Source organism: Henckelia pumila, chromosome 3 (genome assembly GCF_033568475.1).
Source record: "Henckelia pumila isolate YLH828 chromosome 3, ASM3356847v2, whole genome shotgun sequence".
Taxonomy (NCBI): Eukaryota; Viridiplantae; Streptophyta; class Magnoliopsida; order Lamiales; family Gesneriaceae; genus Henckelia; species Henckelia pumila.
This window is the reverse complement of record NC_133122.1, coordinates 108,492,573-108,518,938: the sequence shown is the minus strand read 5'-3', so window position 1 is coordinate 108,518,938 and position 26,366 is coordinate 108,492,573. Positions and strand designations below refer to the sequence as shown.

The 26,366-nt window shown below is 41.5% G+C and overlaps 1 long non-coding RNA gene across 1 annotated transcript; it reads right to left on the bottom strand.

Annotated features, from left to right (window-relative positions):
• Window positions 1-4,460: 4,460 nt before the first annotated feature.
• Window positions 4,461-5,929, bottom strand: LOC140886626 (uncharacterized). Its single transcript, XR_012151617.1, has 3 exons — window positions 5,813-5,929; window positions 5,359-5,427; window positions 4,461-4,671 (listed from the first exon to the last, which is right to left on the bottom strand). It is a non-coding gene; the product is annotated as an uncharacterized lncRNA (long non-coding RNA).
• Between the last annotated feature and the right edge of the window lie 20,437 nt (window positions 5,930-26,366).

Sequence of the window (26,366 nt, the reverse complement as noted above, 5' to 3'; positions counted from 1 at the left end):
GACTGTCCATCGGTCTGAGGATGATAAGTTGTACTCAGATGCAATCGAGTACCAAGTGCCCCCTGAAGACTGTGCCAAAAGTGAGAAGTGAATCTAGGATCTCTGTCTGAAACGATCGACTTTGGCACACCATGCAATCTCACAACACTGCTAACATACAACTCAGCCATCTGATCATGACGATACGTCATTCTGTACGGAATAAAACACGCAGATTTCGTCAATCGGTCGATCACTACCCAAATGGCATCGCATCCTCGAACGGATCGTGATAGCTTCGTGACGAAATCCATAGAAATGTGATCCCATTTCCATTCAGGAATAGATAAACTGTGCAACAGACCTCCTGGTCGCTTCCGTTCTGCTTTTACTTGCTGACAGTTCAAACACCGAGATACAAACCTCGCTACGTCGCCCTTCATTCTCTTCCACCAAAACTGGTTCTTCAGATCGTTGTACATCTTACGACCTCCCGGATGAATACTGAACCGACTGCAATGAGCCTCCCGGAGAATACGCTGTCTCAACTCCGGAACATAAGGCACAACAAGACGGTTATTCACAAACAAGACTTCATCTCTAACCTGGAATTCAGACTGATGCCCAGATCTGAATTTCTCTACTGAAACCTGAATGCTCGGATCAGACTTCTGTGCTTCTCTGATTGCAATAAACAACTCCGGTTCGGCTTGAATAGCAAAAACTCTGATAGTCTCCCTATCTGTTTCAAACTCTAAACCAGAAGTGCAACAATCATCGATAAACTGAGAAACACCAATAGTAGAAAGAGATAAAGAACAAAGCTTTCGGCTCAACGCATATGCAACTGCATTCGACTTCCCCGGATAATACTTGATCTCACAGTCGAAATCTTTCAACAGATCTAACCACCTTCTCTGTCTCATATTCAGCTCTGCCTGAGAAAACAAGTACTTAAGACTCTTATGATCAGAAAAGATCTCGAAGGACTCACCATAAAGATAGTGACGCCAGATCTTCAAAGAAAAGACGATTACAGCTAGTTCAAGATCATGAACCGGATAACGAGACTCGTGCGGTTTCAGCTGCCTCGATGCATACGCCACCACATGCTTATGCTGCATAAGAACACAACCCAAACCTCGGTTAGAAGCATCACAATAGACTGTGAAACCTCCAGTACCCTTCGGAATAGAAAGAATTGGAGCACTGGTCAGTCTCATCTTTAGATCAACAAAGCTAGCCTCACAATCTGGAGTCCAAACAAAAGGCGCATTCTTCTGAGTCAGCTGGGTAATTGGCTTGGCAATAGATGAGAAATCCTCGATGAAACGACGGTAATAACCAGCTAAACCCATGAAGCTTCGGATCTCAGGTACTGATGTCGGTCTAGGCCAATTCATAACCGCTTCGATCTTGCTGGGATCGACTGAAATCCCATCTTCAGAAATAATATGACCGAGAAAGACAACTCGATCTAACCAGAATTCACACTTAGACAGCTTGGCAAACAACTACTCAACTCGCAAAATCTGCAGTACGGTCCTCAAGTGCTCTGCATGGTCAGTACGATTCTTCGAGTAGATAAGAATATCATCGATAAAGATAATGACGAACTTATCTAAATAACGCTGAAAGATACGGTTCATCAAACCCATAAAAACCGCTGGGGCATTAGTCAAACCGAACGGCATGACTATAAACTCGAAATGACCATACCTCGTCCTGAATCCGGTCTTAGGAACGTCTTCCTCTCGCACTCTCAACTGGTGATAACCTGACCTCAGATCAATCTTAGAGTAGACGGAAGAACCCTGCAGCTGATCAAACAAGTCATCTATTCGGGGTAAAGGATACCTGTTCTTAACTGTAACCTGATTCAATTGGCGGTAGTCAATACAGAGCCGCATAGAACCATCCTTCTTCCGAACAAAAAGCACCGGAGCACCCCAAGGCGATACACTAGGTCTGATGTATCCCTTGGAAATCAAATCCTCAAGTTGTTCCTTCAACTCTCTCAATTCAACAAGTGCCATACGATAAGGAGCTTTTGAAATAGGTTGAGTACCTGGCACTAAGTCAATGCTGAATTCGATTTCTCGAATAGGTGGCAATCCAGGAACATCTTCCGAAAACACGTCCGCAAAATCTCTAACCACTGTTATATCGACCAAAGCTGGGCTAGATTTCAGTACATCAACTGCATACACCAAAAATCCTTTTGCACCTTTCTGTAGCAAACGAGTCATAGATAACACTGAAATCAAAGGAATTCTAGATCGAGAACCCTTACCAAAGAATTTCCACTTGTCTGCCATTTCCGGTCTGAACCTGACAACTTTCTGGAAACAATCGACTGTCGCCCTGTACTTGGTTAAAGCATCTATCCCAACAATACAATCAAAGTCTGACAGTTCAAGTACAATACAGTCGAATTCTAACAAATTTGCTGCAAAACACAGTTCACAGTTCCTGACTAATCTGACAGAAACAATTCCTCCACCCAAAGGTGAAGTAACAGCTACTACTATAGGCAACAATTCAGTTGGCAAAGCATGCAAAAATACAAATTTCTCAGAGATAAAAGAATGGGAAGCACCCGTATCTATCAATACATTAACAGAATAACTGAAAATTGAACAGTTACCTGCTATGACATCGTCAGGTGCTTCCTGAGCCTGATCCTCTGTCAATGCAAAGACAAGTGCTTGCTGTCTCGGAGGCTAATTTGCACTAGAGTTACCTCCCTGTCGGTTCTGCTGCTGAGGCTGGAAAGAGTGCACTGCAGAAGACTGCCTCTCAGGCTGAGCTGCAGGTCTAGACGAACTCCCACTCTGAGCTCTATCTTTGTTACGTTGAGGGCACACCTTAGAGAAGTGTCCCGGTTGCTGACATGTGTTACAATTGCCGAAGACTCCCACACACTGATCCGGTGAGTGTCTTCCTCCACACTTGCTGCAGTGCAGGGATGAGGACCCAAAACTCGGTCCTGAACCGAATTGCTTCGAACCACTGGAACTGGACGAACTGTTTCCTTGCCTCTTGAACTGTTTACCTCTTGCTTTGTACTGATCCTTTCTGTTTCCCCCACTGCTAACACCTTCGTACCTCTGCTGCTGGTTCTGATGTTGAGGTGGCTGATTCTGGTACTGAGATGGTTGGTTCTGATACTGCCTCTGGTGCTGAGGTGCCCCCTGATTACCTCTTTGCCTCCACAAGCCTGCTTCTGCTCCCTTTGCATAATTCATGGCATCCGCAAAGTTTCTAGGCCTGTTGGTGTTAACCAACGTGAAGACATCGGGGTTCAACCCGTTGATGAACTGATCTGCCTTAGCTTCTTCATCTCCGGCAATTAGCGGTGCAAAATGCAACAGACTATCAAACTTAGCCACATACTCTTCAATGTTCAGATTCCCTTGCTTCAGATTTGCAAACTCTGCTCCCTTATCCTTACGATACGAGATATGGAAAAACCGCTTATAAAACTCAGATTTAAAAAGATTCCAAGTAACCTCTGTACCTCTACTCTCAAATGCTTTCTTTGTCATGATCCACCAGCTCTTAGCACCACCACGCAGCTGATGAATTACTAACCTGATTCGGCGGTCATCTGTGTAGTCAATGGAATCAAACAACTGATCCATATCATCCAACCAACTCTCACAGTCAACTGGATTTTCTGAACCCATCAACAATGGCGGATTGAACGACTGAAACCTCTTCAGCAAGGTTTCCATAGGAGACGCTGAAGCATCCAACTGATCAACCTCAGTGCTATCTTGCTCAGTCGCAGGGATAACTGGCGGTGTGTTTCTGTTTATCACTCGACGAGGACCCATCTGATAATCAAAGGTTAGGACACGAGATATATCAATCGCTACAATCAGTGCCCTTACACCCGCTTGGAATACCGGATACCAGTCGATAACAGAAACAGTTATATTTCAAGTAGATCATGCTTTATAAATTAAATCACATAATCATGTAATTAAATAATTCTCAAAAATAAAGCATGCTCGCATGGAATTAAGTACATAGTTAAAATAATTTAAACACATGCGAGGAGCCAATACACGCAGACTCGATCTACCCGCTCACTTAAGTTCGACCAAGAATCTTAACTCTCTGATACCACTTAATGTGAGACCTCGGTTCTAAACATCTAATTAAGGAGTAAACAATAATTAAACATCCAAGATCTAAGAACTAAAAGCAAGCAAAGGAAATTTTTATTTTTTTTTTAAAGAGGGCAGCGCTCGGGCGGCCAAAAACCGCCGCTCGAGCGCGCCCTGGACAGAGGCGCTACTAAGTTCTCAGAGTAAGGTGCGCTCGAGCTGCTAAAAATTGCAGCTCGAGTGCCCCCCTACAGCAGAAACAGAACAGCAGGAAACATGCTTGCAACTCCATCTAAAACTATTCCAATGCAATCCAAATCAACACATACATTAGAAATGCAGTTCCTCCGATTAATACATGAAGTTCTAGAGTTTAACAACTACTCCAAAATAGAACATGCCATGATAACAACACGGCAAAGCTTGCATGTCAATACAACATAATAACGAAGTTCGATATCTAAACATGTTCTAACAACACTAGGTAGACATGCTGACACGACTTCTAAACCGAGTCTCACTGCTACAACTTTCCCTCGGAGCTAACCATGCCTCTTCTGACTTGATCCTGCCCCACCTGTTGCCAAGTACACATACAAAACAAAGCAACATCCGGATAACCGGTGAGAAAGACATTCCGAGTAAAAGACACATAACAATTAATACAACAATCAACATGCTTTCAATACAACAAAGAAATCAATAATGACATAATGAATGCATGTCTTTTAAACTGGGATATCAATCTGATAACGAGGGATTGCTGCTGTGCTTTAAGGATCCCGAGGATAAGATCACGTAACAACTCACTGACTCTCCCAATCGAGGTGGTGCCACGTATCTCACTCCTCTAGACTTTGAGCAACTATAATTAGTATGCTAGCACTAGGCGAAACGACTACGACCTAGGCCGCTCAATCATAGTTCCCAAACGTCTAAACAAAAAGGGCGGTTCTGCCCGCTGAAAACAAGATTGGCTCAAGATGAATTCATAACATAAACATAACACATAAGCCCCTTAACAAAAGCCAATACAATCAAACAAGACACAAGTTCCTCATTCTAGAACAAGTGTAAATGCAAGTATGTGATTTCAAAGGGGAAACTCGAGAACCAAAGTCCCGAGTATGCTATCCCGCCATGATGACTGCTTTTACCTTTCAATGCAGTAGCTTCCAACTCTGGATACGCTACAAAAGAGACTGTATCAACAACTATACAATCTAACAACAACAAGGCAACGGTTCAAGGAAATGCTCTATACCGTTCTTTGTTCAAATCTCGGAAACGATCAAACAGCTGCTAACTCTGGGCTTGATACCTCCAAACGAATCTGTACGGAGACAAATGAATGATCAATAACCAAGATCAACTTATAAGCCAAGTTCCAACAACTCAAAAACGGTTCAAAATCCCCAAAACTCAAACAGACAGCATAACGGCTATAACTGAACAAACCGGCAACGCAGACGGCAGTTCAATACCGATAACAACTCAATTCAATGCTAATACAACAACAACAAGACAAACCCAACAAATCTCAAAACCATGATTTTCGAAAATGGCTTCCAAAAATCATAACAATTCCGAACGTTGCTCTATTTCAAAACCGACAGATAATAAACGATCAGAACTCTGTCAAGAACAACATACTCGAATCTAGAACGATTCTAACAACATCAAAAAACTAGAATGTATCGGATCGAAGAAGAACTTACGATATAACAGAGCTCTCACTGCAGTGATCGATAATCTGCCTTCAGAAATAATTTCCAACGGACGGATCGAGCCTGGGATGAAATCACAAACCTCAAAAGCTCAAAAGTGGCGTCTACAATGGAGGAGGCGTGCTTGAAGAAGGAGGAGAAGGCTTCTCCACACAAATCCAAGTGTAGATAATATATAAAAATCAATATTTGCGTTTTAGTCCCTGAAATTTTCAAAATTTGCAAAAAGGACCTTGATCAAAATCAAACCGGCTCGAGAACTCTGTAATCTCTGATTAACTCAAATAAACTCATTTAAGATAAAAACAGGGCGTTACACAATTCAACCAACAATCCATCAAAACAAACCAATTCTAACAAATCATAAAACTCAACTTTCGAAAATCCCTTCAAAAATTCATAACAAATCCAAACGTCGCTCTATTTCAAAACCGACAGATAATAAACGATCAGAACTCTGCCAAGATCAACATACTCGAATCTCGAACGATTCTAACAATATCCAAAAAATATAATGAACATGATCGTAGAAAAACTTACGATAGAACAAAGCTCTCGCAGCCGTGATCGCTAATCTGCCTTCAGAAATAAATTCTAACGGACGGATCGAGCTCGGGAGGAAATCTGGAAGCTCGAAGAACTTGGGAGGCGCTTCAATGGAGGGAGACGTGAAGGAGGAGGAGGATGAAGTGAAAAGATAAGTCTAAGGGCTTAAAAATATCTAACAAATCCAATAATTGCACTCTAGTCCCTGAAAAATCCGAAATTTGCAAAAAGGACCCTGATCAAAATCAAGTCGGCTCTTGAACTCTGGAATCTCCGATTATCTCAAATAAAGTCGATTAAGATAAAATCGGGGCGTTACAATTCTCCCCCTCTAAGAAAAGATTTCGTCCTCGAAATCAAACACGGTTCCAACACGAACTGTATCTCTCGAATTCTCCTTCAAGTCCGTCAATCAAAAGTCGACTCATTCCCATCAGAATAATATTCCTCTGCTCAGTCACAATCCAATCGTCTATGGTTTCAACTCAAGGCATAACATCTATGTTTGACTCGTTTGATCTGGCTGTCCGTCGTTCTGAGGATATCGAACTAAATAAGTTGAAATCAGACAAAAAAATCTCATCAAAGTCCTTGCCGAAAGAACGAGTGCATCAAGGATCTCTGTCTAAACTGACAGACTTTGGCAAAACATGACATCCGATGACCTCTGACAAGATCTCAATCCTCTAGTCTTGACTGAAAGTCATTTCGTACTGAATACGGTAGCAGATTCCAAGAATCGGTCAATCAAATTAGATAGTAGATAAAATAAGAACAGCTCAAAACATCGGCTGCTGCATACAATTCCTCAAATAAAGATTCGCAGTCAGAAATCTCATACAATCTGATCTTCTTCTTTGTTTCCAAATCAATTCCGTCTGCTAAAACAATTTCTCTAACTCTTAAGATTAGAACAGATCACGTGAATTTCCTCATAAGAAAAATAGAAGAACAGGTCTTCAAATCAATAAGATTGCTACGAGCTCAAAGTCCAGATTAGACATTGAGTCTCGAGCGTCTTCAACTGTCTCGACGTCTAGACTATAGCGTAATTCCACTTAATAAGAATACATCTCCAAAATCTCGATAAGAAAAGATCGCTGACCGGCATAAATTCCATCATCAAATCATACAATCGAAGAAGACCATTCGATCCAAAAGAATTCAGACATCGAAGAAAAACATACAACTGCACGACACAAACATCTGCTATACGATTCTCAAAAGATCTGAAAGATCAGTACAATTCTCATTCCAAAAAGATAAGAAATCAACGATAAAAATTCCTAGTCTCAACTAATTCTTCTAAAAGATCCGGTTAACAGAAGTTAACAACACTACTGGAGTATTCATCAATTCGAACGATTCAACAATTAAAAGAGGCACGCGAAACATATACAAATTCTTCAATAAGAAGGCAAGAGACTTGCCAGTATCTAACAGTCCAATAAGAAAAAGGAAACTCAATATCGAACGATACCTGATCTGTCATGATCGGGTGCAGCCTGAGTCTGCTGATCCTCAGACAGAGCAAAAACTCGTGCCTGCTATCTGGGAGGTTGGCTTCCATACTGATTACCTTCCTGAATATTCTGCTGCTGAGGTTGGAAAGAGTGGACATTAGGTGCTTGCTGCTGAGGCTGAGCTGTCTGTCTCGAAAAACTTCCACTCTTAGCTTGATCAGGGACACGCTGAGGACACGTTCTTGCAAAGTGCCCCGCCTGGTTACAAATATGACAGCTTCCAAAAATACCTCTACACTGATCACTGGAGCGACGACCTCCGCAATTGGCACAAGACATGCCTGACTGACCCGAACTCTGTCCCGCTCCAAACTGCCTCGAGCCACTAGAGCTCGAAGTATTGGTTCCGTGCTTCTTAAACTGCTTCCCCTTTGGGAGATAGTAATCGTTCCTGTTACCTCCACTGCTACCACCCTCAGAACTCGGTGGTGGGTTCTGAAACTGAAAGGATTGATTCTGGTAATGGAACGGTTGGTTTTGGTATTGAGAAGATTGTGCCTGAAACTGTCCTTGCTGCTGCTAAGGCACAAACTGATTTCCTCTCTGTCTCCACAAACCTGCTTCTGCTCCCTTTGCGTGATTCATGGCATCCGCAAAGTTGTTAGGACTGTTGGTATTTACCAACGTGAAGATGTCGGGGTTCAAACCATTGATGAACTGATCTGCCTTAGCTTCTTCATCTCCGGCAATTAGCGGTGCAAAACGCAACAGACTATCGAACTTGGCTACGTATTCCTCAATGTTCAAGTTCCCTTGTATCAGATTTGCAAATTCGGCTCCCTTGTCCTTTCGGTACGAAACTGGGAAAAACCGCTTATAAAACTCAGACTTAAACAGATTCCAGTTAATAGTTGTACCTCGGTTCTCCATGGACCTCTTCGTCGTGATCCACCAATTCTTAGCCACACCTCGAAGCTGATGAATGATTAACCTGGTTCGGTGGTCATCAAAATAGTCAAGGGAATCGAACAACTAATCAACATCATCCAACCAACCCTCACAGTCAACTGGATTTTCAGTACCCATCAACAACGGCGGATTAAACGACTGAAACCTCTTCAGCAATGTTTCCAAAGGCGTCGCTGTAGCATCCAACTGATCAACCTCAGTACTAGCTTGCTCATTCGCAGGAGTAACTGGCGGTGTGTTCCTGTTAATAACTCGTCGAGGACCCATCTGATAATCAAAGGTTAGGACACATGATATCTCAATCGCTGCAATCGGTGCCCTTGCAACCTCAAAGAATTCCGGATACAGGTGAAATACAGTTCATATCTCAATTAATTCATGCTTTACAAATCACATCACAAAATCATGTAATTCAATTAATTCTCAATAAATAAAGCATGCTCGCATGGTATTTAAATAAATCAATTTAAATAACTCAATCACATGCGAGAATTCAATTCGTGCGGACTCGATCTACCCCGCTCACTTCTAAATTCACTCCAAAAATCTTATCGCTCTGATACCACTTAATGTGAAACCTTGATTCTAATCATCTAATCTCGGAATAAACAATAATTAAGCATACAAGATCTAAGATTAAAAACATAGGATTTTTTATTTTTTTTTAAACAGGTGACGCGCCGAGGCACGGGCGCGCCTGACGCTCTGTTCGTGCCTCCGAAAAAATAGAGCAGGTCGTGCGGGCGCACCACACCAGGCGCGGGCGCGCATGGCCTGCTGATTCCGCTCAAAATAAGGCTCCAAAAGTGCAATCCAACACCCGGAAAGGCTCCGACATAATTCAACTAACACTTTCCAACAACGAAGTATTCAATTACAAGAAAGAGTAGAACATGCATCAATTCTAAGTTCCAAAATCCAAATACAAATCGAGTTCGAATACAATTTAAGTTCGATTACAAATTCAACTTCTTCAATAACAAGGCCTCACTCTATCAACTCATCCACCTAGCCATGCGATCTCTGACTCGGTCCTGCCCCACCTGTTGCCAAGCACACATACAAAGACAAGACAACAATCGGATAATCCGGTGAGAATAATATTCCCAGTAAAAGAGACAAACATGCAGTATTAGGTAAGCATTTCAAACGAAATACATCAACTTCTAGATATTCAAATATAAATCATGCAATTCCCAAGACAATTCCAAATGCAATGCATGTCTTTAAAATCTGGGATTATCAAGTCGGATAATCGAAAGAGTTGTTGCTTTGCTTTTGGGATCCCGAGGACGAGATCACGTAAACGACTCACCGACTCTCCCGATCGAGGTGGTGCTACGTATCTCCATCCTCTAGACTTTGGTGCGACTATAAGGGGTATGCTAGCACTAGGTGAAACGGCTACACCCAGGCCACTCACAATATAATCCCCAAAACGTCTATCATCAAAAGGGCCGTCCTGCCCGCTACTCAAATCAAGGATTTTGGCTCAAGATGAATGCAATGCAAACATAATTCAATCAACTAAATTCAAGTGAAAGCAAATAACATGCAAGTATGTGATTCTTCGGAACACTCGAATCAAGTTGGATTCGAGTCATTCGTTCCATTCCAGTCTAAGTCATCTTATACCTCTTTCAACAACGTCGATGCCTCAAACCTGGAAACAACAACGATTCCTCAATCAAGATTCAGTCAAACTACCTCAATCGATAATAAGAAATTGATACTATACTGGCTACAATCTCCAAGTTGCACAAAGCTGCAATCTCGCAACTCCACTAGCCTCAAATCAATCTGTACAATAAGTAATAAGGCTCGAGATTAATGTACAACTCAATCGAAGGCTTGTCTCAAACAATTCAAACCGATAGACAATCCAAAACTCAAACTGACGGCATAACGGCTATAATCTGATCAAATCAGAAATGCAGACAGAATAATATCAATCCAATAGACTCAATTCAACCAACAATCCATCAAAACAAACCAATTCTAACAAATCATAAAACACAACTTTCGAAAATCCCTTCAAAAATTTATAACAAATCCAAACGTCGCTCTATTTCAAAATCGACAGATAATAAACGATCAGAACTCTGCCAAGATCAACATATTCGAATCTCGAACGATTCTAACAATATCCGAAAAATAGAATGAACCTGATCGTAGAAAAACTTATGATAGAATGAAGCTTTCGCAGCCGTGATTGCTAATCTGCCTTCAGAAATAAATTCTAACGGACGGATCGAGCTCGGGAGGAAATCTGGATGCTCGAAGAACTTGGGAGGCGCTTCAATGGAGGGAGACGTGAAGGAGGAGGAGGATGAAGTGAAAATATAAGTCAAAGGGCTTAAAAATATCTAACAAAGCCAATAATTGCACTCTAGTCCCTAAAAAATCCAAAATTTGCAAAAAGGACCCTGATCAAAATCAAGTCGGCTCTTGAACTCTGGAATCTCCAATTATCTCAAATAAAGTCGATTAAAATAAAATCGGGGCATTACAATATATGAACACGTTGAACCAGATATACATGTTAAACAGCCAAGTCGCTATGAAAAAGGTAAGCATGAAGGACTAGGATATGTGAAACCTAAGATCCCAAGGAAAGAAGAGACATGGAATAAACCAAGATTGAATGAACAAAGAATGGAAAAGCAAACTAAGTTCAAACAATCAAGGTTTGAACCAAGTCAACTCAAGTACAGGAATCATTGGATGACACATAACCAACACTTCAATTGTAAGCCTATTTCAAAAACGATATAGACTAAATAACACAGATCAAAAGTTCAAATAGTACACTATAAAGCCTAGCTCACACACAAATTCACATCGTGTACCTCGATCGACTCACCTTAAAAACACTCACATGGGTAAAATCGTTAGAGTAATTCAGGTGTGGGTTCCAAAAGGTCTAATCCAATTCGGACCCAAATAGATAAGGGTACCATGGTTGTACATTATTCTTACAAGTACTATCAGTAAAATCAGTCGAGAAAAATAGTGCAACAGAAAGGTCAACGTGGTATCTTGATAGCGGATGCTCCAGACACATGACTGGAAACAAAGATTTACTATCCGATATCATACACTACAAAGAGCCTAAGATTATTTTTGGCGATAACTCGAAGGGTAAGACCGTGGTTAAGGGTAAGATTACTCATGGGAACTTTGTCATTAATGACATATTGCTCGTTGATAAATTATGTTATAATCTGATCAGCATCAGTCAACTATGTGACAATGGTTATATTGTTGAATTTCTTAAACATTCTTGCTTGAACAAATCTAGCAATGACGATATTATGCTAACCGGACTAAGAGAACAAAACACATATAGGCTGAATTGGCAAATTGAACAACCGATAGTTCCCACTTGTTTTGTTGCTCAGAATGATAAGCAGTGGTTATGGCATAAACGGGTCAACCATTTAAATTTCAAGTCCATTAAGCATCTGAGTAAACATGAGTTGGTTCTTGGCTTGCCCAAAGGTGATTTTAAAAATATAGAGTTTGTTCCGCATGTCAGTAGGGCAAACAGGTGAGAGCCACTTTTAAAAACAAAGGATGCTCATCTTGTTCCAAATGCTTGGATCTGTTACATATGGATCTGTTTGGTCCTATACCGATCAAAAGCTTAGTGGGAATGAGATATACCTTAGTGATTGTGGATGATTACTCTCGGTTTACATGGATAATTTTCTTATCATCCAAAGATCAAACTGCTAGTCTCCTGATAAAAATTTTCAAACGTATGCAAAATGAGAAACATACTGGGATAGACAGGATCAGGAGTGATAGAGGCACTGTAGTGACCCTTACCCGGATCACCTACTAAACAAAACTTAGGCATGCAATTAACTTAATTAAACAAATATCAGAATAAAACTGTGGAAACCATAAACATTATACAATCCAAGGCAAGGAATCTGTAAATACCCAAATATAATACAACCCAATCGAACAGTTGTATCAATCCAATAACAACAGAATAAAACCTAGGCGAAGCTCCAGCTGACCAACCACTGCCTAGCCCTTTTTGGATCCACCTGCCTCGTCCAATCGCAAACTTGTCCCATGGAATAGGGTGTCCAGAAACACAGAGTACGAGACGTGAGCATAAAACGCTCAGCACGAGAGTATGAGTATACATGCATGCAAAGTGAACTCCCTATAAACTCATGGTCAAGGATCAGATAACAGAGACAGACCGGGCCCTGGTATGTAGCATGCTGTGCCGTCGCTTCAGGAGGTGGCTCCCATACCATAATACCAGTGGATATGCCGGACCCAAATCGATGGAAGTCCAACCACTAACAGGATAGGGAAAAACCCTATTAACAGACATCTCGAAGGAGATAGCTCAGTATGCAAATGAATGCAGCATAAATCAATGATATATAAACCATGCAGTCACATAATACATGCATAATCAGTCAAGATATCTCGAACAGTACTTTCGTACCTCAAACCAGTGCAAGCTCTACCAACTCTAGGTCCACGCCTATAGTCTGCTCTACACTGCCAAATGATACTACTATCATTATAGTGCTTTAAAAGCCTTAACTAAGCTATTGCACACTCCTAAATATTTATAGGAAGCAAAAGCTATACCTTCGTCCGTCGTTAGCCCTTTGATGTCAAGTGCCTCAAAACTAGGCCACAGCTCCGCTACGACGCCTGGATCGCTATGCCACTTCTGGATTCCCGATGGGACGCCTAGAATTCCCTAGATCTGAGTTAGAAGGCTAAGGAATCGAGAGAGAAGAGGTGATTGGTGCGTCTAAATCTGAATCTCGGCCCTCCTATTTATAGACGGAGTTCGGATCGTCCGAACTGGACTTTGGAGCGTCCGAACACGATCGGACCGTCCGATCTCGACTTCGGGTCGTCCGAACCCAATAATACGTCATTGCTTATGTCAGCACAATGACGTCATCCATGACTACTTTCGGCAGCACATTCGGAGCGTCCGAACCACTCTTTGGATCGCCCGAACCCTGACTTCGGACCGTCCGAACCTTGACTTCGGAGCCTCCGAACTCGATGACCCTCAAACCATTTTCAAGTGTTCTGAATCAAATTCCGGACTCCGTTAACCTAATAAGAGTTCACTTAATCACGTTTACTCTTAACTAGTAGGATTAATGAACTGATTAACACTTAATCACTGATTTTGGGTACGGGCTACTACATTCTCCCCCACTTAAGATGTTTCGTCCTCGAAAACAGATCTTAAGTAGTGAATGCAAAACAAAAATCAGAAACATTCTTTATTCCAGTCAAACGCTTACAGAGTTTACAACTGAATACAACTAAAACCAAAATTAAAACAACTCAGGATGGTCTTCACGCATCCTGTCCTTAAGTTCCCAAGTAGCTTCTTCAGTGCCTTGGCGCTGCCACTGAACTAAAACCAAACGAATGACTTTGTTCCTCAAAACCTTATCCTTATAATCCAGGATACGAATAGGTTTCTCAACATAGGTCAGATCCTTGCTCACCTGAACCTCAGACTGCTGCAGAGGCCACTCTCTCGACAGTGATGTCTCCTCTTTCCACGATCTCCCGGATGATGTGGTATTTCCTCAGTACGTCCTTGGTTCCTTTGCCTGAGCAACGGCACCCGTGTTGTCAAAGTACACCGGGACTGGACCAACAACTTCAGGAATGACGCCCAACTCTTGGACGAAATTCCTCATCCAAACGGCCTCTTTAGCAGCAGCTGATGCCGCAATGTATTTTGCCTCAGTGGTGGAATCCGCTGTGGTGTCCTGCTTGGAACTCTTCCAAGAGACAGCACCGCCATTGAGCATGAACACAAATCCAGAGTTTGACTTCGAGCATCCACGTCACTTTGGAAGCTAGAGTCGGTATAGCCTTCCAATTTCAGTTCTCTTCTTCCATATACCATGAACATATTCTTAGTCCTTCGTAAGTACTTAAGAATGTCCTTCACGGCTTTCCAATGCATTTGACCGGGATTAGCTTGATATCTGCTCGTGACACTCAGAGCAAATGCTACATCCGGTCTGGTAGATATCATTCCATACATGATACTACCTATGGCTGACGCATATGGTACATGTGTCATTTTCTCTATCTCTTCATCAGTCTTGGGACACATGGACTTGGATAGAGAAACTCCATGACATATAGGTAGATGTCCTCTCTTGGACCCATCCATTGAAAACCTTTTCAATATGGTTTCGATGTAAGTAGCTTGAGTAAGTGATATCATTCTCTTAGATCTATCTCTATAGATCTGTATCCCTAGAATATAGGATGCCTCACCCAAATCCTTCATCGAGAATCTACCTGATAACCATATCTTTGTTGATTGCAACATCCCTACATCATTCCCAATGAGTAGGATGTCATCAACATAAAGTACTAAGAATGTCACAGCATCCTTAACTACTTTCTTGTACACGCACGGTTCCTCCGGGTTCTTGATAAAACCAAAATCCTTTATTGTTTCATCAAATTTCTGGTTCCAACTTCTTGATGCTTGTTTGAGACCATAGATTGATCTCTGAAGCTTGCATACCTTATGCTCGCTTCCCATGGATGTGTATCCCTCAGGCTGCGTCATATAGATCTCTTCCTTAATGTTTCCATTAAGAAATGCAGTCTTCACATCCATTTGCCATATCTCATAGTCATACCAAGCAGCTATGGCAATAAGGATTCTTATGGACTTGAACATTGCAACTGGTGAAAAGGTTTCATCATAGTCAACTCCTTGTCTTTGAGTATAACCTTTCGCCACCAATCGCGCCTTGTAGGTCAATACCTTACCATCAGGCCCAAGCTTTCTCTTGTAGATCCATTTACACCCTATTGGAACAATTCAATCGGGAGGATCTACTAAAGACCAAACTTGGTTTGTATGCATCGAATCTATTTCCGACTGCATAGTTTCAAGCCATAAATTTGAATCCACGTCAGAAATTGCTTCCTTGAAGTTTCTTGGATCACATCCAACGTTGGGTTCATCTTGATCCCCTTCAAGAAGAAGACCATATCGAATAGGAGGTCTAGAAGTCCTCTCGGATCTTCTAAGTATAGGCGTGTCCTCTGAAGATTCTTGAGGTATGGGATCATTATTTTGTATTTCGGGTTCTTCTCGAATTTCTTCGAGTTCCATCATCTCGCCTTTCTTATCCAATAATAACTCCTTCTCCAAGAAGGTCGCATTCCTTGAAACAAACACTTTTGTTTCAGTAGGATGATAGAAATAATATCCGATTGAATTCTTCGGATACCCTACAAAATAACATAAGGTTGATCGACTATCCAACTTATCTCCCATTGTCTGCTTCACGTAAGCAGGACATCCCCAAATCCTCAAGTACAAATACTTAGGAGCTTTGCCATTCCATAACTCGTATGGTGTTTTGTCCACTGCTTTGGTGTGGACATTGTTCAACAACAATACCACCGTTTCAAGCGCGTAGCCCCAAAACGAAGGTGGAAGCTCAGTGAAGCTCATCATGGATCGAACCATGTCCAATAAAGTTCGATTACGACGCTCCGATACACCATTTAGCTGAGGTGTCATAGGAGGAGTCCACTGAGAGAGAATCCCATTCTCTTTCAGATAGTCCAAAAACTCGGTACTTAAGTATTCTCTACCTCGATCCGATCGAAGTGCTTTAATACTTTTACCTAGCTTATTTTCTACTTCAGCCTTGAATTCTTTGAACTTTTCAAATGCTTCAGACTTATATTTCATTAAATATAAATACCCATACCTTGAATAATCATCAGTAAAGGTAATGACGTAGGTGTGGCCAAATTGAGTACCAATTCTAAATGGACCACAAACATCTGTATGGATCAAATCTAACAGATTTTTGACTACGCTCAGGTTTCTCCTTGAATGGAGATTTAGTCATTTTTCCTTTCAGGGAGGATTCACAAGTAGGTAGAGAGTTAATATCAGACATATCAAACATGCCCTCTCCCACTAGCTTGTTCATCCTCCTTGAGGAAATATGACCTAGCCTAGCATGCCAAAGGTTTGCCGGGTTTTGACTATCGATTTTTCTTTTGTTCGTTGTTACCGGTTTATCAACATAATTAATTGGAACGTCTTTTAATTTTTAGTTATATAGATCGTTTTTAAATTGTCCACTTCAAATCAAACATTCATTCTTGTAAATATTGCAAATCCCATTCACAAAATTACAAGAAAACCCATCTCTATCAAGCATAGAAATAGAAATAATGTTTTAATGAAATCTTTGGCACAAATAAAAATATCTTTCTCATAATACAACTTAAAATTGGTTTGCAAAATTAAACAAATATTTTCCATAGCTATGGATTTAACTCTGGAACCATTCCCGAGCCTTGACTGGGTCTCACCCATCCTTAGCCTATTACTTCTTGTCATCATTTGTAACTCATTGCAAATGTGAGATCTACATCTGGTATCCAATACCCAAGAAGTAGTATTAAGAAAAACATTTATTTCAATGTAAAACATACCCTTTGCAGTTCGCAACTGCTCGAGGTATTCCTTGCAGTTACGTTTCCAATGACCGGGTTTCTTGCAGTGATGGCGAACTTGTTTAGACTTGTCCAATTTTGCATGTAACATTTGGTCTTGAGATCATGGTCCAACCATTTCTCTAGTTCGGCCAACCTTTTGGCAGTTACATCAGCCGGGGCTGTTTTCGGAGAAGCCTTTTCTAACACTTAGAAAATCTTTTCCGAACTTAGGACAATCTTAACTTATGGAATCATTCTGTATTGTTTGCGCCAGTAAGTTTGTTTTGTTCGAGAATTGAAACATGTGGATTACGAAGATTCATCATAATGATATACTGAGTTGAAACAGACAATTATCGATGATTGTTTAATTAATTTACTAAGACATAAAATATGGCGAAATTTATTTTATGAATCTCACTCCCACTATTTTAACGATTTCACTACCCTCTAGTGAAAACGAGAAACATTTTCTTTAGTGGGAACATGGAGTCCAATTGACAAACTATAGTCTCGAATAATATCAGCCAACCATAATTTTCAAAAGATAGAGCCCATATGCTTCCAAAGCAACCTCCACGTTTTTACCTCATGTCCAATAAGGGCCCAATAATATGATGTCGTTTATTGTGACATGTCAAGATGACCCATCAATATTAAGTTGTGATGGACGGTCGCCATGTGGATCCCCCAATAATATGAGCCAATCCCATGGGAGTTCCACCCAACTTACAACATGTGTCGATCCAATGTACAGCTTTCCGACGAACGGGCCCCCCCCAATAATATGAGCTGGACCGTATCCGCGGGTAGCATCTCATACATTGATCGTTGATGGAAGGTAGGAACATTTAAACAATATTTAAATTTTCTTTATTTATCTTGATATCAATTTTAAATCATATTTAAAATGAGGGATTTTAATTTTTGAAAATTTGTCTCATCATTTAAAATTTGTATGCTTGCGGGATTCATACAATTTAGTCTAAAACATGCATACAACGATAATATCATATATTGTATAGGATGATCGATTCCATTTCTAATCGACCCGTGGTTGCCAATCACGAGTCTAAGTCCAATCCTAGGTAATATGCAGGTATACAATGCAATCCTATTACATTGAGCTTCCAATTTACATTTCTTCAGTCTTTATTGTCTGCTGGGCCCACCTCCGTCTTCAAAACTTCATCTTCCACTAAGTCTAATGTATTTACAATAAATAACTATGACAAGTAGGGGATACATTTTAAGGGGTGGGAACGGGCCATAAACCAGGCCCACTTTTATTACATATGACAATTCATATTGGGCCATAAACCAGGCCCATTAATAAATCCAACAACAATAAAAACAAATGTAAATTTCCTAACATACACCTACAAAATTCGTCATGGCAATCGATCATCCTTACCCAATAATATTTAATTCAAAATTAATTTATTGAATAACATGCAATGGCAATTTAAATTAAAAGGATAAATTCATATTCCATATATAAAATCTTATTTTACATACAAAATCATATTTTATCTTTTTATCAAATAAAATCATATTTTACATATAAAATTCAATTTTATACATAAAATCATATTTTACTCAATATTTCCATAAGATCATATCTTATCATCAATTGTACCAAAAATAATTAATTTCATAAAATCTGATTTAACGGATAAAATCTTTAAATTTTCCAAAAATTCAAATTTATCCAAAAATCAATTTTAAAACTTTCGGACTCGAACAATTCGATCCGACGCCTCGTAGACCAATCAAAAACAATTTTCGATCGCACCAAAATTAGAATTTTAACATATTAAAATTTTAATTAAAAAATTAAAAATAAATTTTCCCGGGCTGCCCGGGATCGCCCCAAAAGGGGCTCGGGCCGGGCAGCCCGTCGCTGCCCCTTGGGCAGCGATCACATCGCTGCCCATGGGCAGCGCCGTGCGCCGCTTTGCGCGGCGCCTAGCGCTGCGCTGGGTAGCGACCATCGCTGCCCCCCGGGCAGCGATCCAATCGCTGCCCGTGTTTTGCCCGTCGAAAAATTTAATTTTATTTTAAAAAAAATTTATTTTGTTTCAAAAACCGAGGCTTAAAAATTTTCGTACAACCGATTAATTTAATCGCTTGATCTGAGCAACCTGGCTCTGATACCACTGTTGGAAAACGGTGATCAGATCAATTAGAATTGATACCCGGTGCAGCGGAAGTTTAAAAATTTTATATGGAACGATTCCATAATGTGTATCAAAACTTTACGATTAAATTGTGCGTGTAAAAATTAAATCACAATTAAATTTTTACCTCCAATCTCGAAACGAGATTATGGACACCAACAGATTACTCTGCTCTTGTTGTATATCCCAGGAACTGATGGACGAACAATTCTTCAATAAGGTCCACGAACGGAAATTTAATCCCTCTGATAGATTGCACTAGAAAATCTATCAGAAGTTTCTACGAAGAGAATTAACGAATTTGATCCGTTAAACCAGATTGCAAATCCAAAATTCACAGGCTGGAATTTTTCGAGCAGAGAGGGGAGAAAGGGGGGCGGCCACTTTTTTATAAACATAGCTAGGGTTTTTCCAAAATTGTGAGCCTCTATTGTGTAATTTCTGTGCTGCAATAACTTATTTATAATGTGGGCTGCTAACAGCTTAGGGCCCATTAGTCATAAGTTCAAGCCTGACAAGCAAAGCCCGCATGTTCAGAAATTAATATAAAATTCATCGTGACTCAGATTGATAAACCAATTTCACCAATGTGCACAGAAACCATTTCTGCACCTTTTAAAGTCAAGATAAATTTTCTGAATCCGAATTCAGTGATTTCCAAAAATGCCCATCCCTATGTCATTTTAGGAAATCTTACTCCCTCTACTCTTAAATAAGAAGTCCCACTTCTTTGTTCATTAAATTTAACTCTTTAAATTTAACTATCTCAACGGGGATTAAAAATCCATTACTTGTGTGAACCTCAATGGTTCAGGGATACAGCTAGCCGTGGGCTCACAACTCCTTGTGACTCGGAACAATAATTTCCGACTTGCCCATCGAATCATGGTAAGAGCGCCTAGCAACATCGCCCCATGATTCCCTAGGTATCACTGATAGTGCCTGCAAGAACCAATAGATTTTAGTTAGCGTACAGTACGGTCCCTTCAACCATATATCCCGATCGAATCAACAACCATTGGTAAATCGAGAGTCGTTCGAGATTCGATAACTATGCAATGCATCTTGAAGATCAAATAGTGAGATCGCATGTGCTACTAAGAAACCATTTCTTAAAACACATCATGTACTCTGACCAGAGATTCCTCACACTAATATCTCCTCAGATTGCATAGGATATCCACACTCGCAAGTATGTGGTGAATCCTTGACAACAAAGCATCGACTCCTATATGTGTCGTAACCGTACCCAATCCCGACACCTGATGACCCCAATAGAGTCGGTAAACGAGTCAAAGCACAGTACTAGCATATAGAGTCCCAATGATGTTTCAAGTAGTAAGGACTAATGGTGTACAACCAAAACCGCGGACTTTATCCACTCGATAAGTGATAACCACTTGGAAAGTTCGGATAGGGTAGTTCAATCATTCATCGTATGAATATCCATTTGTATGCTTTGAACATCTCTATGTTCCATACCAATGAAATGTGGTACTCGGCATCGCAAATGCTAGTCTCAATCTCGAGCGATCCTTATCCTTATTAACGGATGGCTCAATCGACTAGGAACTGTTTAGAATATACAGTGACTATAATATGTGTTTCATGATAGTCATCCCCATGTACTACCACATCTTACATACACTATAGTATATTCAAGGTCTTTATCAAAACAACAATAGTATATCACAATATAACAATATGAAGAAAGATAAAGTCATTGCCATTATAAAAGTGTAAATTATATTAAACAAAAGATTGTTTATACATAGAGTCATCAAAGCCCTTAGCCACAAGTTGGATCACCGGGCACCCACTCTTTCAGCTCCCAGGATGAATACTCAACTTAGTGCGATGCGCCTGAGACAAAATCTCCTCTCGCAACTGTACATCCTGGGGAATCACAAGCCTACCAGACAAACACAGAAAGCCATCTGACTGATAGTGAAATCCAGACGAGCTACCCTCGTTAGCTAGATGAGCTAAGTGTTGGGTCTTCGAATCAGACATCTGAGCATCTCGAATCCGCGAATACAAAGCTGGCTCAGATAATATCACAAACATCTGGATACTCTGCATACCTAGCTTATGTTTGAAGGTATATCCCGAAGTACAACAGTCACTGATCGCACTAGACATCGAACAAGTCTGAAGTTCGGATAGTTGCACCTTGCGACTCAATGCATCAGCAGTGAGATTAGCAGCTCTCGGATGGTACTTAATCTTGCAATCATAGTCCTTAAGCAAGTCCATCCAATGTCTCTGCCTCATGTTCAACTCCGCCTGAGTGAAAAAATACTTGAGACTCTTGTGGTCGATAAATATCTCAAATTTCTCGTCATACAGATAATGACGCCAGATCTTCAAAGCGAACACAATGGCTTCTAACTCCAAATCATGGACTGGGAAGTTGTCCTCGTGAAGCTTCAGCTGTCTAGAAGCGTATGCGATCACATGCCCATTCTAAGTCAGGACAAAACCTAACCCCTGAACAAAAGCATCAGTGTATACCACATTCTCTCCAGATCCTGACGGTAATGCCAACACCGACGCTGAAGTCAACCGCCTTCGAAGCTCACAGAAATTCTTCTCACACTCGGAGGACCACTTGAAATCCACACCCTTGCGGGTAAGCTGCATCAAAGGTCGAGCTAACTGAGAGAAGTTCAGAATGAAGGGATCATAATATCCTGCTAGACCCAGAAAACTACGGATCTCAGCAACTGTCGTCGGACGCGACCAATTAAGCACTGCCTCAATCTTGCTTGGATCAACAGAAATCCCCTCCCTGGATATGATATGGCCAAGAAAGACCACTCGATCCATCCAGAACTCACACTTGCTCAGCTCGGCGTACAACTGCTCATCCCGAAGAGTTTGCAGTACCAACCGCAAGTGAGAAACATGCTCTTCCGTATTACGCGAATACACCAAGATGTCGTCAATGAAGACCACGACAAACTTGTACAAATACTCCCTAAAGACACGGTTCATCAGGTCCATGAATATAGCTGACGCATTAGTCAAACCAAATGGCATAACTAGAAACTCGTAATGCCCATAGCGAGTACGGAATGCATTCTTGGCTACGTCCTGATCACGGACTCTCAACTGATGATACCCAGATCTCAAGTCAATCTTGGAGTAAACTAAAGTGCCCTGCAGCTGATCAAATCATCAATACGAGGCAACGGATACTTGTTCTTCACAGTGACTCGATTCAGCTGCCGATAGTCAATGCACAGCCGCATTGACCCATCCTTTTTCTTCACAAAAAGAACAGGAGCTCCCCAAGGAGATACACTAGGACGAATGTACCCTTTGTCCAAAAGATCTTGTAGCTGATTCTTCAGCTCACGCATCTCTGACGGAGCCAGACGATACGGTGCTCGAGAAATAGGAGAAGTACCCGGCATCAACTCTATGCCAAACTCGACTTCCCTAACAGGAGGAAAACCTGGAATCTCATCAGGAAGTACATCTGGAAATTCATCCACAACAGGAATACTCTCTATCCCAATACTCTCAGCGGACAAATCAACTGCATAGATAAGGTAGCCTTCCCCGTCAGACTCTAGAGCTCGACAGGCTTTCAAAGCTGAAACCAAAGGCATCGGGGGTCGCGCTCCCTCCCCATAGAAAAACTAGCTCTCACTCCCTTCCGGATGAAAGAGTACTAATCTCTGATAGCAGTTCACTGAAGCTCGATAGGTAGTCAACATATCTATTCCCAGAATGCAATCAAAGTCATCCATCGCAAGAACCATGAGATTCGCTAATATAATGTTCCCCTCGAACTCTAAAGGGCAACCCATCACTAGACGCTTAGCCAAAGCAGATTGGCCCGTCGGAGTAGAAATAGGCATCACTACGTCTAGTGCAATGCATGGTAACTTATGCCTCTTAACAAAACATGCAAAAATGAAGGAATGAGATGCACCAGTGTCAATAAGTACAAGAGCAGGTATACCATAAAGCAGAAATGTACCTACGATGACTTTCTCATTCTCCTCCACTGTCTGATCATGCCTCAAGGCAAACACCTGGCCAGAAGCTCGTGGCCTCAAATGAGAACTCCCGCAGGTTGTCCCTGCGACCTCTGATGAATGGTGGCTTGAGAACCAGATCCTGAACCAGAACCAGAACCAGAACCGCCTCCCCCAGATAGTGGACAATCCCTCCGAATATGACCAGTCTCTCCACAATGAAAACAAGCTCCAGAAGCTCTACGACACTTGTCGGATGGATGGTTCTTCCCACAGTGATCACACTTGTCCTTCTTTCCGAAACGGACAACACCAGCAGAGCCAGAGGAAGAAGAAGTAGATCCAAACTTCTTGAAAGATTGGGCACGGGGACCCAAAGAACTAGCAGGTCTCGACTGAGAGTAAGACATGTTCCATCGAATGTTGTCCTCCGCCTGGTGACAACGGCTCACCAAACCCTCGCAGGACATGTCGTCACCAACCCCCACACGATCATGGATCTCAGGGTTAAGGCCCTGAAGGAACAGATTATACTTCATCTCAAAGTTGTCGGCAATCTCGTGGCAATAGGATAGCAGATCAAAGAACTTTTGCTGATACTCATCAATAGACATGGCTCCCTGTCGCAGACTCAGTAGCTCGCCCGCCTTCGACTGATGGAGTGCAGGAGGAAAATACAGCTTCTGAAAAGCTGTGCGGAACTCGGCCCAGGTGGCTACTCCTCTCGCCGCAACAAAAGGTGCATAAGTAAATCTCCACCACCTGCGCGCACATCCATCCACAAGATAACCCAGTGTCTCCATCTTCTGCTCCTCGGTGCATTGGAAAGTCTGAAAAGTCATCTCCATGCGGTCTAATCAGTTTTTTGCATCATTTTGAGACTCACCTCCAACCAAGGGCTTAGGTGCCATCTGCAAGAATCAAAGAACACTGAAACGGTCCTCATCTCGATGCCATGAGAACTCTGGTCGTCACGATCTGCCATCTACAAAATTAACCTAACGGTTATCTTTATGTAGAATCTAAATCCCAATAATACTTTGCATGCTCTGATACCATAAATGTAGTGACCCTTACCCGGATCACCTACTAAATAGAACTTAGGCATGCAATTAACTTAATAAAACGAATATCAGAATAAAACTGTGGAAACCATAAACATTATACAATCCCAAGGCAAGGAATCTGTAAATACCCAAATATAATACAACCCAATCGAACAGTTGTATCAATCCAATAACAACAGAATAAAACCTAGGCGAAGCTCCAGCTGACCAACCACTGCCTAGCCCCTCTTGGATCCACCCGCCTCGTCCAATCGCAAACCTACCCCATGGAATAGGGTGTTCAGAAACACAGAGTACGAGACGTGAGCATAAAACGCTCAGCACGAGAGTATGAGTATACATGCATGCAAAGTGAACTCCCTATAAACTCGAGGTCAAGGATAAGATAACAGAGACAGACCGGGCCCTGGTATGTAGCACGCTATGCCGTTGCTTCAGGAGGTGGCTCCCATACCATAATACCAGTGGATATTCCGGACCCAAATCGATGGAAGTCCAACCACTAACAGGATAGGGAAAAAACCTACTAACAGGCATCTCGAAGGAGATAGCTCAGTATGCAAATGAATGCAGCATAAATCAATGACATATAAACCATGCAGTCACATAATACATGCATACTCAGTCAGGATATCTCGAACAGTACTTTCGTACCTCAAATCAGTGCAAGCTCTACCAACTCTAGGTCCACGCCCATAGTCTGCTCTACACTGCCAAATGATACTACTATCATTATAGTGCTTTAAAAGCCTTAAATAAGCTATTGCATTCTCCTAAATATTTATAGGAAGCAAAAGCTATACCTTCGTCCATCGTTAGCCCTTTGATGTCGAGTGCCTCAAAACTAGGCCACAGCTCCGCTACGACGCCTGGATCGCTATGCCAATTCTGGATTCCCGATGGAACACCTAGAATTCCCTAGATCTGAGTTAGAAGGCTAAGGAATCGAGAGAGAAGAGGTGATTGGTGCGTCTAAATCTGAATCTCGGCCCTCCTATTTATAGACGGAGTTCGGATCGTCCGAACTGGACTTCGGAGCGTCCGAACACGATCGGACCGTCCGATCTCGACTTCGGGTCGTCCGAACCCAATAATACATCATTGCTTACGTCAGCACAATGACGTCATCCATGAAGACTGTCGGTAGCACGTTCGGAGCGTCCGAACCACTCTTCGGATTGTCCGAACCCTGACTTCAAACCGTCCGAACCTTGACTTCGGAGCCTCCGAACTCGATGACCCTCAAACCATTTTCAAGTGTTCTGAATCAAGTTCCGGACTCCGTTAACCCATTAAGAGTTCCCTTAATCACGTTTACTCTTAACTAGTACGATTAATTAATTGATTAACACTTAATCACTGATTTCGGGTACGGGCTACTACAGGCACTGAGTTTTTAAACAAAACCCTTGAATCCTATCTAGATGACCAGGGCATCAAGCATGAGTTATCTGCTGCTCGGACTCCACAGCAAAACGGGGTTTCTGAACGAAGAAATCGAACTCTTGTGGAGGCAGCTAGAACTATGATTGCTGATTTCAATGTATCTCAAAGACTCTGGGCAGAAGCAATTAACACAGCATGTTACACTCAAAACAGATCTATGATTAACAAGAGACACAACAAAACACCATATGAGATCTGGAATGGCACAAAACCTGATGTCTCGTATTTTAAAGTATTTGGTTGTGTATGTTATATTCATGATAATTGAAAACATCGCCTGACATCTTTTGATGCAAAAGCAGATGAAGGCATATTTGTTGGATTTTTCTCAATCAGCCGATCTTACAAAGTGTTCAACAAAAGATCACTAACTATAG